Source organism: Mixophyes fleayi, chromosome 4 (assembly GCF_038048845.1).
Source record: "Mixophyes fleayi isolate aMixFle1 chromosome 4, aMixFle1.hap1, whole genome shotgun sequence".
Taxonomy (NCBI): Eukaryota; Metazoa; Chordata; class Amphibia; order Anura; family Limnodynastidae; genus Mixophyes; species Mixophyes fleayi.
In genome coordinates, this window is record NC_134405.1 from 289,751,910 (window position 1) to 289,768,829 (window position 16,920).

The 16,920-nt window shown below is 36.1% G+C and overlaps 1 protein-coding gene across 1 annotated transcript in view; it reads right to left on the bottom strand.

Annotated features, from left to right (window-relative positions):
* LOC142152816 (teneurin-2-like) overlaps nucleotides 1-11,824 on the bottom strand; it is a 975,895-nt gene extending 964,071 nt beyond the window's left edge. The window contains exon 1 of the mRNA XM_075209828.1: nucleotides 11,511-11,824. The gene's annotated coding sequence lies outside the window, so the exon portion shown is untranslated. The remainder of the gene's footprint in view (nucleotides 1-11,510) is intronic.
* Between the last annotated feature and the right edge of the window lie 5,096 nt (nucleotides 11,825-16,920).

A 16,920-nucleotide genomic window follows, 5' to 3' on the forward strand; every position in this document is an offset into this window, starting at 1 on the left:
TAGACATTAAGGTACAGATGCAATCCAGTGCGATGTCCCCGCTGAACATTGCCTTGATATTCGAGTTACCTCTCGCCAAATTAAATTTGCCCCTAAAAGTATAAACCACTGTTTTAGAAAACAAAATGAAGGGAATATAATAAATGGCCAATCCAAAAAAAACAAATCTTGATCCAAAACAACAACATACATTTTTAAATAAAAACAGAAAAAAAACACACTTGACTCAAATTCATATCACTATGTCCAAGTCACAGAAAAAGATACATACACACACCCATAGCATAAAATATCTTCACAGCTGGAATGTATCGATGAACCAGTTGATTCAGCTGTAATACACTGTTGTATAAAATAACTTGATATTCAGAGCTGACAACCTAGAAAGATGAAATTCTGAGGGATTTTGACAAGTAATGCAGTCACAACACTATAGATGATAAGAAAGCATCTTCTAAGAATGGCTCATTTAGATGAGAATGAAAAATCTATTGGCCGATTCTGTATAGGAACTGGCTCAAAAAGCTCCCCAAAAGGAAAATGCAATGCAAGCAAGAGTATTGGCTGACCATGGATTCTACGATTCAATGATTCTCCTTGTGATTTATTCCCAAATGTTTTCAATCCAGGAAGTGTTTAATATCATCCAATGTACAGTGTCTATTATCTCAAATTAAATGTAATAGCAATTCAATTTGATTTAAAAATTCACATAAATTATTGTAGAAAACAGTGGGATTCTCTTGCATTTAGCTGGATCATTTTCTAGAATTTTTATGGTACTTATGTTGTTAAGGGCATACCTTACAAGACATCACATCACTGCCAGTTGAACAGATAAAAAAAGAAAACTTTTGCATAAAACCTCAATTATTTCTGGTAAAAAATGGATTATTGTCCCCATGGCGCTGGCATCCTAAAATATAGATTCCATTGAAGATCTTGGATAAAAAAGTTAAAGGAAAACAACATGTTTCTCTCTAAAGGTATCACCTAAAACCAATCTATAACCACACATATATGAGAACCTGTGAAGAAATATTGTGCTGTTTTAAAGTTTTACATGTGTGCTTTCTTTCTCTCTCTGAATATTATAACGCTTAAGTCCCAACAACTAGAAATATGGTATCTAATTATCCAACTACACAAATATAACTAACAATGGTAAATCCAGAACACTCCTAACCAGCTATGATATGTAAACTGCTCTGACAAATGATTAAAACTTATAGCAGAATAAAAGCAACCATTCTTAGGCACACAAACCACCTATCCTACAAGTAAAAAACAATTATGGTAGTAAGTATATTTACTTATTAGTCCATGTAGAACAGGGGTGGGCAAACCTGTCCTCAAGGGCCCTATCCAGTTCATGTTTTTAGGATTTCTTTAATCATGTACAGCTGAGTTAATCTATTTGGCTGGGTCAGTAATTATCCCACCTGTTTCTACAGACAGAAATCCTAAAAACATGAACTGGATATGGCCCTTGAGGACAGGTTTGCCCACCCCTGATGTAGAAGGTTTATTCTAAAAGTATTAGGTTATGCATAATGTTTAAATGCAACACATTAATCATTAAAAAATTCTATTCGAAATAATCAGTGTTTCAAATAATTTAATAAAGTTTATAGTGATTTACTTTTATTTAGCTTCATTTGCATTAGCAGGTGGCTTCATGAGTCAAAAGCAGAGCACACACATGCAATGGGTGAAAATATAGCAACTGTTTACATTTTTTGTTACAATGTATATAATGTTAAAGATAATTTTTTAGGCAACTGGGAAAGACTCTGTTATACTTCATCTCTAGTTCTCACAAACCATGAGAAAGTATAATATAAAGAAGCACATAGATATGTGCATATAGAGTTAAAACCTTAAGGCACTTACTTTATTTACTCTATGCTAGTTTCCAATCTTCCCAGGAGTGGGTACTCTAGGAAATTCACCTAAATACCAGACTATTTCATCCACCGAGAACCCAAAAGCTAAATCCAGTAATTCACAAGCCTTTATCCACACTGTAAATGTCAAAGTTAGTGACTCTGACAACAGAAAATGACTGAACAAATATGGCTTTTACAGAAGTGTAGCCAGGAAAGACTCTCCTCTATCCCAAAAAATACCCCATTGCAGTAAGTCTTAGGTTTCTCAACTTGCCTATGAACAATAAATAAGACTTGGAACAATGTCCTCTGAATGTTTGAAACCAAGGTGCAGTCATTTGGACTTAATGCACAAGAAAAAATATTATTAAAAAACAAACACAGCATATCTCCACAAGAAACCTCAAATAAACCATCAAGTAGGGTGGTGGAGGGTTGATTATTTGAGGTTGTTTTGCAATAACAGAACCTTATAGCCACACAATCATTGAGTCAGCCATGAACTCCTTTTCATAGTATAGGACAGGAAATGTGAGGCCATCTGTTTGGTAACTGAAGCTCGTCCGAATTGTCAGCCCGATATAATGACACAAAAACTACCAAAGAAGAACACCAATAACACCATTAACCACTTAGCTGTTTCATCTCTGAAAAGTGACTTCAAATAAAGTCTCTCTGATGAAGTCACTTTTTAGTGGTGAAATGCGTTAGATAATGGTTAGAGTTAAAGAGAACATAAATTATGGGGCTGAGAACATTTATTGCTTTTAAACCACTGAGCTTAGAATTTGTCTCTCCACAGAGCTGTGTAGCTTGGCTGGTGCAGCACAGATTGTGCCTTTACAACACAGAGAGGATGACCAGACCATAATTGCAACACAGAGCTACACAGAGTTGTATGAAACAAGGAATATATTTTAGGATTGCAGCAGTGAACTGTGTTTCTGCATTATTCTAGTAGCACAGAGATGTTTTCATCACAGCATTGAGAGTTTTTACTATGTTTACAGAGTTGGTGTATCCATATATATTTACTTTAGATTTACTGATTATTAGTGTTGTCTAATCCTAGCATTGTATGCTGGCGTTGATGCCTTGCCCTGAATACAAGACTTTACCCTGTCTATTTTAACAATTTCTCATTTGCTCAAGTTCTACAATTTAATCTGGATGAAAAGACTTTGTACACATCTTTCTTGGGCACTGCAACTTGCAAAGTATGAAGTCATAATATTTTGATAAATACAATATTGTCAGTTCTAGACTTTATTCTTTGCATGACCTGTATATTTCTGATTGGCTTGAGGTGTATAACCTGTCTTCAAAATAATTGGCATTTTTCTTGTTATATTGTTATGTTTTTAATTCTGTGTAATACATAATTTTATTAAAACTGTTTTATTTTAAGCCAATCACATGTTTTATATAAATTCAGCCATTTCTAAGATATTTTTAATATTTTAAATACACTGGGCCTGATTTTGAGTTAGGAGCCAAGCAAAGAAAAGGAGCAAATTTTTTTGCACGCAAGGAAAATACTGGCTGTTTTTTTCATGTAGCACACAAATGATAGCTTTAATTTTACACTGAAATTAAAGTTGATCTATGACATGCCGTATCCCAACTATAAATCTGTCCCTACATTTTAATTTTACCTCTCCCTCTAATGCAACATAGTTTTGCCAAAGTACAAAGTTACTCCTTTTCTTGCCTTGCTCCTAACTCAAAATCAAGCCCACTATGTACTGTTCTATTTTGGTAGTTTTCGTGTATACCAGCAAATCTAGAAATGAACATTTTGGAATGAATTTTAAAGAATATGTACTTTCTGTTTCATTTAACTGCATGTATCTTATTGCTCTACCACTTTACTACTGTGCTGTATGTGATCTGAGCACAAAACATAAGATACTACCTTGTTAATTGTACTTGTAACTCAGTGTTCCTGTTGATATTCAGATGGTTTATTGAATGCATCAGGTCATTGTATATATACACAATATTGAACAACAGATATTGGGTGATCAAACATGGAAAAAGCTACTAATCAAAGTAATTTATTTGGTGTCTGATTCTGCAGTGCAATACGACTGTACAATTTTTTAAAAAAAATAGTAATTACTTAACACTAAAAGAAATGATTAATATTCTCAGAGTTTCTAAAAAATGGGGTCGTTTTACAGGATACTTATTTGTCATGTCCTGTATGGTAAATCATCAGTTCAATTTTAGAGAATTTAAGTAGCAGTCGGTTTTCATAATAAACAGTGTTATTTTGGCAGTCAAAGAATAGTGTGATATTATAATTAACCCTTCTTTATAACACATACCATTTCTTTTGGTTTATTTACACTGTTGCACCTTATTGTTAAACTGTTTATAGTTTAAGTTGATCATTTAAGCCCCCAAGCAGCAAGAGCCACCTCTTGGCTTCAGGTAACAATGGGTTCCCTATTTGCTATATATGTAAGACATGATTGATTAATATGAGATTGTCTAGTGGACAATTGCTGTAAATATAAAAGACAAATGCATTAAAGTAACTGAAAAATCTGTACAGAACGCATTTATTACATTGTATTGTGTTTTATTTATAGCTCAACAAACAAAAGTTACAAAATAAAAAAAAAAACTTTAAACTGTCTGCATGGAGAATGGATTGCAAATGGCAAACATAAGACAACTAATAAACTGGATAAGTGAGTAAGCCAAACTAGCCTTATGTGAACAGATTAATTATAATGTGGCTAATACTGAATTGGTTTTATATCCATCTAAAAAGGCAGGCGCAAATTACATTCTCACTTGTGTGATTCAGCATGTGTGTGTAATTGTGTGTGTTTCATCATGCTGTTGCTGCACAATGAATGATGAAGACATTATATATATATATATATATATATATATATATATATATATATATATATATATATACATATCTACCTATCTACTTATCTATCTATCAACATCTATCTGTCTCTCTCTCTGTATATATATATATATATATATATATATATATATATATATATATATACGCACACACTATATGGGCAACAGTGTTTGGCAACCTTTGCAATAAGACGGTTTGTGAAATTTCATCCTTCCTGAATATTCCACTGGCAACTGTAAGTGATGTTACTAGAAAGTGGAATCACTTAGAAACAACATCAACTCAGCCACGAAACAGAAGACCACATAAAATCAAAGAGCGGGATCACCGATTGCCAAGGTGCATGGTGTGTAAAAGTCGCTTCAGCATACCAAGTCATTTTGGACAATGCTTTGCTTCCAAATTTGTGGAAACAGTTTGATGAAGGCCCTTTTCAATTCCAACCTGACTGTGTCCCAGTGTACAAAGCAAGGACTACAAAGACATGGTTTGATAAGTTTAGTGTGGACGGATTTGACAGGCCCACACAGAGCCCTGATCTCAACCACGAACTGGAATGGAGATTGCAAGTCAGGCCTTCTCATCCAACATCAGTGCCTGACCTCATAAATGCTCTACAGAATGAATGGGAACAAATTCCAACAGAAACACTCCAACAGCTTGTGGAAAGTCTTCCAAGAAGAGTGGAGGCTGTTATTGCTGCAAAAGGACGACCAACTACACATTAAAGTATATGTATTTGAATACAATTTTTAAAACAAAAACCCTCCGCACTTAAAGAATTGCAGTATATTATAGTTTAATATAAAAATAGATTTCAATTGACCAATTATTAAGGGTGCTCTCTCTGTAGTATAAGTGTATAAGTAATAAACATGCAAATAAAAAGACAAAAGAAAAATACTACTTATGTGAGGCACTCCTTGATTGACAACTGGGTATCATCTTATAGATCAGCACATACCCAGTTGTCAATCAAGTAGTGCCTCACATAAGTAGTATTTCTCTCTTGTCTTTTTGTTTGCGTACGTAAATACAATGTCATTACAGTCCCTGTTGGTGTAATCGTCAAGCGTCAAAATAATTTTGTCCACATAGTGTGTTTATATATTGTAGCAGGAGCCCGCTACTGCTGAAACACACGTGAACAACTTCTTCCCTTTTATGCTGTTTTAATATCAGGGTGGTAAATGTATTTGACACCACACAGATTTAACACAATTTCTTGAGACCCTAAATGCTAGCTAGACAAAGACCAGCTCTCTAAAGCCCAGCCAGCTTCCCCAGCATTTGTCTCTCTGAACAATGAAGCAAGCAAGATTTTATACATGACACTCCTTCCACAGCCCTAGCTTGATGGGCAGGTGACACACCCAACTTCCCTTTAAGAGGAAACTCCCATCAATGGTTCTGTGTACCTGGACACAGACACATCCTGTCTGTTTGCTGTCAGGAAGAACATTTCAAACCATGTAAGTTAACCAAACTTTAAACTATTGTTTGTCACGTGTAAAGCTGGGTACACACTACAAAAATTTAAACCAATCTGTTATCACTAACGATTGTATAAACGACTGAAGTCCCGATCAGCCTGCCGATTCAGGTGTACACACTATACCCAATTACCTTCAGATCTCTGCTCTTCTTCTGTCATAACCATCAGCTACAAGTGACAGCTGCCCTGGGTGTCAGTGGGTAAATGCTCAAAGAACTTTGTAAGATTCAGAAGCCAAGATGTTAATTTCCACACTGCTACATAAGATAACAGTGTTTCAGCAAAGGTTGACTGCAGGTCAGACTCCAGCTCCGTACTCATATTTGTTTTAACCGTTGATACTAATAATCATGCCAGCACCTGTGACCTATCACCAGACTTTATGTCAAGAGTATAATTTATGCGCTGCAGTAACTTCTCCTAATGCGCTATACACTTTGTTTGTGCTTACATCTCCTGCTCTGAATACGCTGCTGCCCTAGCAGTTAATTTAGTAATTCCTGACAGTTCTCACTACCTCCCGGAGCCCGGTTAACCCATTCATTGCTGGCCTAAGTTACCTAAAGTTACCTTTGAGGGATTGAAGATCTTCCAGCAGGAAGTGTTGTTCAGCTGAACAGAACGGCATGTGATGGACACAGTGACAGGCTGCATACATGTTAGGATAGATATGCGGTGGAAAGGCTGCACACAGTGACAGGCTGCTATCTCTCTCTCTGGGCAGAGAGTGATTGGAATGACAAAAATCAAACAGTACGACCAACCAGAGGAAGCGATGATCGGCAGTTTGGGACGACTTTGGATCATCGGGTAATTATACACACTCACAGATATCTGACCAATCAGTCATATATCGTTTGATTGGCCCAATAATCTGCTGAAAACAGTGTAGTGTGTACAGAGCTTAAGTCTTCACCTGGTTTATCTGCAATCTAGGTGTATTACTGCACAAATGTTTTACTTTGCTTGCACGCCTTCTCTGCCCAACTAAATGCCTCCCTTTGTTACAATAATATATATATATATATATATTGTGAGTTTGTACTCTTAATGCTATATTTGAATAAAATGTTCATGTGAAAAATACTACACCATATGGCTTTTTATATATTTCCTTTTATGATGAGCGGATAAGTTTGGTGTCGCGGTTGTTTTAGAACATACATTTTATCCATCGTTAAGGAGAATTGGTTGCAGATCATACTCCGGGAATTCTAAGGAGCTACTATACAGATAAGCGGTTTGATTTTATATATCTGGTACGCACACCACTTCTATTTATTCTGCACGATCAACTTTTGAATATATTTATCCTGTACTACAGTGATTTTTAGCCATCTGTGGTGCAGATACAGACACCGTCCTGTTCTAACTACTCTGGACTATTTCTGTGTACATTTGTGCTTATATGTTTATATACATTGTATACACCTGAAGGCGCCGCCCTTTACCATTTATATCCTACTATGTTATCGGACTAACCATCCGCTTTTAAGGTTGGCTGCCACACGTACGTTGTGGAGGTGTTGCTTTTACTGTTGCTTTTACTATTGTATAATCATCTATTTATTTATTGCCTTATACACGCACATGCAATTTTGTATTTGTGTTATATTCCATATATTGGGTAAGCGCCATCTGTAGATATCTTGTTTGTTCTCTCATATATATATATATATATATATATATATATATATATTCACAACACCAACATTCACAACTTACGCTGGTGGTGTTGAAATTGGGAGTTGGGCAAACAGCATGGGTTCCCGCTGACATTACTGCTACCAGTGCTAAGCTACTCCAAGCTTGACTAGTGATACTGTAATGTACTGTACATGGAAAACTGCAGCAAGGGGTCCCCATGTTAAATGTCACACAGCCCAAACCTATTCAGCACTGGCCTGAAGTTTCTAGGGGAATCTGGCCCACCCAAAAAAGGGTACCCTTCCCCCACCCCAGAAGAAAACAGACAGCTGCTGAAGGCCCTAGAGCTCTTCCCAATACCTGTACCCAGTGGGTGTTGGAGAAATATTAAAGAAATAAAAAAAAGATTAAGTCAATTTTTTGGCTGATGCACTATTGATCCCAGCAAGCCATGATTGTTTGTATATACTGGTAATGGAGAATTATAAGGGCTAGAATACCAATGGCTATCAGATCATTCTGTAACTTGTAGAACTACAAGTGCCAGCAAGCCCAGGTATACAGGGCCCATCAGGACCTGTAGTGCACCTATAAAAAGTAATGTAACAAAAACAATGTAACATAAACACACACCATATAAAAACAACTTTAGTAAAGATAAAAACTCCCCAACACACCCTCATTCTCCACTTATTACAGACCTAAATCCTAGGGGGGATTCATTACTTGCTGAAATCCATTGGGAAAAAATAAAAGTCCTGTGTAGCGACAAGAACATCTTCCGCTACTGACAGGCCAGGCAGTCTGTTAGCTTCTAATCGATACAGAGCGACCATACGAAAGCTGCTCTCTATTATTGAGATCCCATATGGTGTGTCAACCACAATGAACTGCATTGTATCAATGCAGTTCATTGATAAAAAGTATCAATGAATTCATCGATACAATACAATATAGTTTTATTTACTAATTTTTTTATTATGTGTAACCTTTTTACACTAGCAAGATCTGTGATCCCTATCATCAGCATTGAATTTGCACCTAACATTCAGTAGCCAAAATAGATACGGCTGTTGACGGGCTTATATGCAGCTGTGTCCAGGTCACACTCAACCGCACTTGCATGAACATGTCTTTAGTGTACTTGGCCTATGCTTGCAAACCTCTTCCCTCCCACATCCCTCCACTCTAAATGAAAGGTGTACAAGTGTCACATGTGTACAAATCTGCATATGAATGCTTTCTGATTTCTGGGCCTGCGTGGTGCAAATTTGCAAATTTTACGCTGTGACATTCTGCTCACTGCATCAGCCCCAATGTGTTCTCAATTTGAACCATTTACAAGGTTTAGTATGTAAGGTCACGAAAAAGTCAAACAAGATGTATTAATTATATAATAATTAAATAAATAAAATGATAGACAAAAAGAATAAAGACTTACGGGTAGACACGTCTTCATCACTTTATTTGATTTCTTAAAAGACTAGTTTAAACTGATATATGATCATATCTAAAAAAAAAATACCGGTAACTTGAAAGCAGTGAATATTTTGGTAAAGTGTGTTCCTTATGAAGTAAAGTAGTAGAATGTTATATATTTAATTACATTATTAATTCAAAGAACCATGAACATAAAGAGCCTCAATTAGAGTCGGATGCAAAGTCGATTTCAGGTGCATTGTGCACATTTCCACTGATGCGCATGCGCAGTATGCATCAGTTCCATCTGCTTTTCAGACGCAGTGCACACTTGCGACAGATTGCGTCTCAGTAAAAGGGAAAGGGTTGAACACGGAGTTATGTAGGCGTGACTGTGAATAATTTAGATACTATGGGCGTCCACCCGCAAAAACAACCCTAGCCGGATCAAGACGCATACGGAACAAGAAAGACTGAAAAAGTACAACAGGAATTAGGTGGCGCAAGTAGCTAGCTGCGGGAACTGGTCGCAGCTCAGTACGGTATTACCGAGTGGGATGCAACTGGGGTTGCATGCCACTTGTAATATCCTACCCAACTTCCACACACTCCCACTCCTGCTCTTGCATGTATGTCTTAAACGCACATTGCGTCCGACTCTAAATGAGGCCCAAAGTATTCAAAACATTTTAGTATTGAGTTATAAAAATAAAAGTGACTTTTAAGACATATTTATATCCAAATGCAAGCCTGTATAATAAAATGCTCATTCTGGACAAGACAAATCAAACAAAAAATGTGAATCTGTTTTATTTAATCCATCTCTGAATATATTTAACAGAGCAGCTAAAAGTCAAGTGAAAGGGGTGACATTTCAAGTCAAAGAACAAATATACTACTTTTTTGGCTCATTTACATAATTGTTTAAACAATGAAAACTATTCTGTACAAATGTCGTCCAACTGGCAGTACTGGGAGACATATAAAAAAAGTTGGACAAACTTCACTAGGTCTTACTTTATTGACAGTGTTTGCTTTCTTTTAAAGGGCAGTATTGTAAAATGTGTTTTAAACCTGTACATGCATATTTGTTGCCTACACTACAGTATATATATCGTTATTGGTCTTAGCATTGGTTAAATACCAGATACCAAGCTAACAATAATAAACAAGAAGCTACCAGAAATCTTAATTTGTTTGGAATGACTGTATAGGAGTTGTTTTCCTAAATCAATAACATCTTCGTTAACAGAAATTTTACAACTGTAAACAGAATTGATTTGTTTATAACCGTAACAACTTGTCATTACTTATTGACATCTTCTTACCTGCAAGTATAGCTTCATACAGTCAAAATAGTGGTGGTTATTTTATTATTGTTTTTAGTAATTAAGAACAGTTTTATAACTGTTGAGAATAAACTAATGTAACAGTGTATAATTGTGGACATTTATTGTACTTGAGCCTAAATTGGTCTTAGATCTAAAATATCTTTAGCACTGCTATGTTGATCCTAGAAAACTTTAGCTGATAAACACAGTACATTTGTCCTATCAATTTTAGACACACTAAGCAAAAAAATGTTCCTATCCACCTTTCAAGTCTTGAATTTATTACTGAGTGCAATTTAGCAGTAGCTCAATCATTATAGACAATACAGTAGGAGAAGCACTAAAGCACTTATATTTTTATTATAATCTCCAAACACTAATGCTGTCCATTATTGTCTCCTGCTGCAATGATGCAGAATAGCATTTCTCTTCTTTTATTTTAGAATACAAATGACTCCTTTCCCCTTCCTTCATCAAAACGATGATATCTGATCTGTACACCCCAATACACTTGCAGTTTAATTTGTGAATAATTTAAAATCAGCGGGGACCACAATGACAGCAACAATGATCACAAGGTAAACACTCACAAAACATCAATGCCATCATAACACACACAACTCCACACTTCCCAAAGTCGTTAGATCCCCAATCCCTTCCCACTTATTCTAGAAAGCTATCCACTTGTAGTAGGTGCACATGGACTTGAAAAGCACTAGTGATGTCAATGAACATAGTAACAGATAGAAACATGAATCCCTCTGAGGATTTAAGCTACCCAGTAACATAATATGCATTTCTTACACAGCTAATCTTTAGAAAGGAGATATTAATGTTACCAGTTTATTCTGCAGCTTCTCTATTGCATTCCTATGCGGTAACTTCTATCCTTCTGTCCCTCTCCCACGTTTACATTTTCCAGGAGTTACACAGCACATGAATATCCCATAGTTGTCAGAAAGTCACGGCAGCTTGTCTGCAAACCAGGAACGTGCGTCCACAGTCCCCCTTATTATTACAGTGCACACGGACAAGCCAGTGAACGAAGCCGCCGCCGCAGCTCTATGTGTTCAATCAAGCCAGAGCGCAGACTGAATGGTGAGAACGTCCAATCCCCGGGCTCGCAGCTCCAACGTTCACATGCATAGCAGATTGGGAGCTACCACTGCGCGCCCAGGCCAGGGAGAATGTCTCGGAGAGAAGAGGCCAGACGTGCCAGTGCTGATCCGATTCAGCACCCTGGACAGTTCCTCTCACCTGGAGCAAGTCGCCGCTTGCTTTCTATACTGCTCTATAACACAATTGCGTGCAGGTGACTTTCAATCGTCAAAAGGGAATCGTAACGAGTGAAAAGAAAGATTCTTTAATTTCAATTACAGAAAAATAATATAATGTTTGATGGAATGCTAAGGATAGGTGGAGCTTTGGCATAAGCTGGAAAATTAGCGCTAGGTAAAGAACGCCCACTGGTAATTTGTTCTCAGTAATTGTTTCCATACAGTTGTAATTTCCATTGACATCCCTCACGTTCAAGGTTTTGCACGTGTTCCATCGCCTTTGATTTCCATGCACAGCGTGGTTATAAAATATTTGTTTCCACCGCGTCACTCAGGGCTTTGCATTAGAAAAATCACACGCATGTTTTAAAAACAGATTGTCATGTGCAGTATTAGATAAGTCTTAATCTTTTGTCTACTTTCTCAAATATTAGCCTACACATTATCATTATGTGTTTCTGTGTATAGTTGTGTTTAAATGTACTTATGCAAATACACATATATATAGTACAAAATGCATTTTTCGATAATGCAAAACCTTAGTGCAGAGAATAGAGAACCGATTAAATAAATAGTGATGTACTTGGGGAAGGTTACCAAATACTGGAGCACAATTTCTCCATATTACTACCTGCAATCCCTTTTGTCTGTCTAATTTTCTTATCATTTGAATATTTGGGCAAGTCCCTCCAGTGTGAGACAAAAAATATCTATCTATCTGGGCAAGGAGTCTCTATGAAGAGAGTGAGAATGGAATCATGGTATGCTGGTATGATATCTTTAGTGTAAGCATGGTAACACAATATATTATAATATGTATCAGACACAGTATTATCTGCTGGTACTTTTTTCATCAGGTACAGCTATAAATATCAAACACATGCTAGAAGAATTATCTCAGTGGTTACTTTAAACCATTATAACCTCATGACTCAAGACTCCAATTATCTGTGATGCTGTCAAATACATCAGAGTGCACATTAGAATTGTTCAAGTCACACAATACTTACTCTAGTTATAGTTTGCCTTATAGACACAATTGTATAATTGCCAGAAGCTTACATATACCTAAACCTTGATTGCAAGTTAGTCACAAAGATATAACAATTGTTGCAACTGCCTAGAAAGTACAGCTACAAAATATGATTGTGTACTGTTTTATTATTTATTTATTTATGAGAAGCACCGTAAACCCCCACCCCACCATCAACAAAAATGCTGCTATCAATCCACTCCCCACTAGCCCGCAAGCAGTTTTGTTGCAATGGTGGTCTTTTTAAATCCAAATAAAAAAATAAATATCAGGTTCTCACTTCTATACAATAAAACTGTTTGCTTTTAAAATGCCTGGACTAGGTCCCACAGTCTGATAGGAGATGCTGAGCGTTTTTTTATTCCAAGATAACATTTGCATGTGAATACATTGTATCACAATCATCTAAAATTGGAAATGACCAGGTAACCTAAGCTTACAATACCTTAGTAGTGATCTCAGATATGCTAGGCCTAAGTCACTAAGTAGAGCAGAGTCTAAAAAAGTAGTAACTTGGCACCTGGGCAAACCCATGTTGCATTGCAGGGGGAGGTAAATTTAAAATGTGGAGACAGATTTATTGATGGGGTAAGGCATGTTCTAGATCAACTTTAAATTTCAGTGTAAAAACAAAAAGCTAACAAGTATTTGTGCGCTAGATGAAAAAAGAGTCAGTATTTAACTAATGTGCAAAATAAGAAACTAATTTGCACCCCTTGCGATGTAACATGGTATGTCCCGGAAAACATTTACTAATTTTCTTGCCTTACTTTCCCTAATGACTCAGGCCCGCTGACTCTTTAAGCCTGGCATGCAGGTGGTGTGAAGTCAGAAAGTCTATTGTAAGCAAGCACACTGCACTTGGCACTCACTTGAGCAGCACAAACATTTTTCATGTTCTAAAAATGAAATAGGCAAAACATTAGCCCAAAAGGCTACAATGTTCAGAAGACTATTTTCCTGAGTTATTTAGTAATTGCCAAAAAGGTAAATTTTAGTAATGACAATTTGATAAGGGGAGTGTACTGTAGAAATAAACAGTGCTTAATCAGAGCATATGGGGAAGATATGGACAGACTATCTTATATTAAGTGAAAATGTAACACACAACGGTTCGGCAAAGTCTCCCATCACTGCTCCGTACTGCTGTTAATGTTCTAGTGCTCTAACTATGGACAGTTACCACTTTTTACTTTATTTTTTCAATATTTTCTAAAAATATACAATGTATCAATGATTAAGCAATGGAATAACTATATCTTTACGCTATTATAGTCTTATAGGTTAATGCTATGCTAGAGAATTGACCACAATTTGACTTGCAAACAATTTAGCAAATTCAGGAATAAAAATTGTAAATTGTCAAATTGATTCTGAGATTCTCTAAAATTTCATATCCCAGAACTATTTTGTTATCTCACTAATATGGCCAATATAAATGGGACCTATGAACGTTTGTTAAAATAGTTTTAATCATTCAATGATAGACTTTTATAAATAGCAACTCTGTGTAAACAGATAGGCACACTTCAGTGGAAGTTTGCATAATTTAAATTTAAGAAATTGCAACCAACAAAGGAGTGTAATGCAAATACAAAAGAACGTTTGGCATATTTCCTCTATTTCCTCTTCACATCTGGCCCCGGTAGGCATGTCCTATGAAAGAGTCAGGTGGAGTTAGTCCACATGCACTTTAATATGATTAATCATTTCTGATATAGAATGTATGCCATTCTTTACCTTGTTTCATGTGCCAAATTTGTCCCCCACCTCAGTGGTGGTGAATTTCAGTACCGCTCTTTTTATAAGCAGAAATGTATTTTATGCAGTAACCAAATATTAAATATGTTGATGCTCTGTTCCAAGAAAGAGCACTTCACCTCTATGTGTATATAGAAACTTACATCCCAGTTTAAACCTATTAAGGTATTACACTGCAAAAATTGGACAATCTATGCATAAATAAACAAATCACTGTGGCATACAATGTAGTGTAGAAGCAGTCTACAAAAGTCAAACAGACTACTAATAGATAAATCAGAAAAACAAAATAGTGAAATAGTTGCCAATGGTGCTTATCATGCAAAATCTATAATATGTCATTACAGGTTGCAGTACATACCTTGTTTAATAATATGGTGTCATATCTGTTAACATAGCTAATAGAGATCTGTAGAACCTGTTCCTGATTGGGTTACTGATGATAGATTTAAAAATCAAACAATGTGCAGGAGAAGATATATAATTAAAAGCAATGTGTTTGACAATCAAATATGATAAATTAATAGGAAAATGAAAAGTATTTAGCAAACTTTTTTAAAACTTACTCAACTCTAAAAAGTGTAAATTATGTGGAAAAAAAGTCAGCTCTGTTTAGAGAGCAAAGTACTTAAGCCTAATAAGTTAAAAAGATTTATGATGGAATTTACTACTTATAAAACTGGCTATTAATTCACACAATTTAGTAAAAATATGATAAAAAAGAGCAATGAAAATCTGATAAAACAGTATAAATTCCCTTACAAAGAATACACTTCAAACTATATAAACAAACAATGTATGACGATGATTCCCTTAAAGGAGGGGAAGCAATATGAAATATAGCACCTCTACAAAGACTGTTACATTATGCTTGAATAAAAAATCCCAAGTTCCATAAGTCCATAGACTCACATAATTATAACAAGTATAACAAGAAAACTGAAATTCATAAATTGGGAGAAAAATTCAATAAACAGCCTGTAAACATGTAAATTCCATTGCAAGCCCGACATATACAGAAATAGATGGCAGAGCAGTGTCAAACAAGCACAATTTGTGGGTAACAGTACCCCTTTGAATGTAAGTGGCCACCTTACTAGCTTAATTTCAGTTGTGACAAAGATTTCTCTATCCTTTTTATACTCTTGCATTTCAATTATTGGAGATATCTCAAATGGAACAAATAGCTATTGGGTATTCATGTCTCTTGCTTAGTGAAGTGTTTCAGCTCTGATGCTTAGGGACTTAGACAGCTACTTTATGGACATTGTTCACAAAAACAGTGTTTTTTTCTCTTTATTCAGTTTTAACACAAGAAATATTAGGGCCTAAGCCTAATTATCTTCTTTTTAATTAGGCGTAGAGAAATGTTTTTCTTCTGACCCATATTGGACCAAAATGGACAGTAGGGGTTACATTATCCACCTGGTAAACTCCAAAACCTCTAACTTCAGGGTGGAGGAGTTCAGCGTCTATGACAAATGATGAAGTTAATATATCGTAACATCTCTATTGTACCTACGTTCATACCATGCATACCAAGGCACACCCCATCCTGGTCTCCAGTGCTAATATATATGCCTGTGAGCTGAAACAACTTAAGCCCCCACTGCCCAGGGTAGAACTTTTCTAGGGCTACCTATGTGTTCATATGTTAAAGTAAGCAGGGCAACGAAAAACTCATCTAGGGTAAGAGCAGGTAAAGAGCACCCACAAACGTTTTCCCTGACTCAAAATTGTCTCTCCCCTCAAAGGTTCTTCTACTATGAAGCCCTCTATTTTCCCTGGCAGTTTGGCTTGCTCCCCATGACTCAATTTTCTTTGTAAACAGGTATGTCAAGTCAGATTCAAGGAGCTACATCTGCCACTGAAAAGGACTTTTATCACCCAACTTATCATACCATTCATCTTCAAGAGAGCAAGGTTGATTGGGCTCTTTCTATCCTTGTAATCTTGCACTATTTCCTTGTGGCTTTTGACTGTGCATTGTTCTCTCAGAAGAAATGTCCAATCTTATCTGACTGGCAAAAGGTGGGAGTAGTGTTATGTTTCTCTGGCTTTACTCTGTAAGCAGGAACTCTATTCAAATATTCCACCACCACATAGGGATCCTCTCACCAGCAAGCAAGCTCTTAGTATATGCAAGCACTCCCAAATGTCTGATAAACACTTTTTACC